The sequence below is a fragment of the Calidris pugnax genome, unplaced genomic scaffold (assembly GCF_001431845.1).
Source record: "Calidris pugnax isolate Ruff unplaced genomic scaffold, ASM143184v1 scaffold337, whole genome shotgun sequence".
In the NCBI taxonomy this organism is placed as follows: Eukaryota; Metazoa; Chordata; class Aves; order Charadriiformes; family Scolopacidae; genus Calidris; species Calidris pugnax.
In genome coordinates, this window is record NW_015091098.1 from 208,481 (window position 1) to 209,189 (window position 709).

Here is a 709-nt window from a genome sequence, read left to right on the forward strand (position 1 = left end):
CTGTCCCCGTGGGTGCTGTGGGAGTATCCATGGGGTGGTGGCAGCTCCGTGGGTGGCCCCGTGGGTCTGTGGGTGGCCCCAAAAGGGGTGTGGGTGTCCCCATAGGGGGGGTGTGTCCCCGTTGGGGTGGGGGGAGTGTTTGTATGTCTGCGTGGGTTGTATGGGGTCCCGTGGGGTCACAGAGTCCCCAGAGGGGTCCCCATGGAGGGTGTAGGGGGTCTCTGTGGGGGACACTGAGGGCTCCATGGGGGTCGCGTGGGTGACCCCTTGGGGGCTGTGTGGGTCCCGAGGCCCTATAGGGCTCCCACGGGGGGGTTGGGAGGAGTCCATAGGGGGTCCCATGAGGCGCAGTGGGGGTCCCATGGGTCTGTGGGCATCACCATGGGGCTATAAAGCTCCGGCGAGGGGTCGGGGGGTGTCCCACGGGGGTCGGTGGGTGTCGTGTGGGGGTAAGTGAAGGTCCCCACGGGGGTCGGTGTGGGTGTCCCGTGGGGGTCGGTGCGGGTCCCTGGCATGGGGGTCGGTACGTGTCCCCACGGGGGTCGGTGGGTGTCCCATGGGTGTCGGTGGCTGTCATGTGGGGGTAAGTGCGGGTCCCACGGGGGTCGGTGTGTGTCCATGGGGTCGGTGCGTGTCCCCACGGGGGTCGGTGCGTGTCCATGGGGTCGGTGTGTGTCCCACGGGGGTCGGTGTGTGTCCCCGGCGGGGG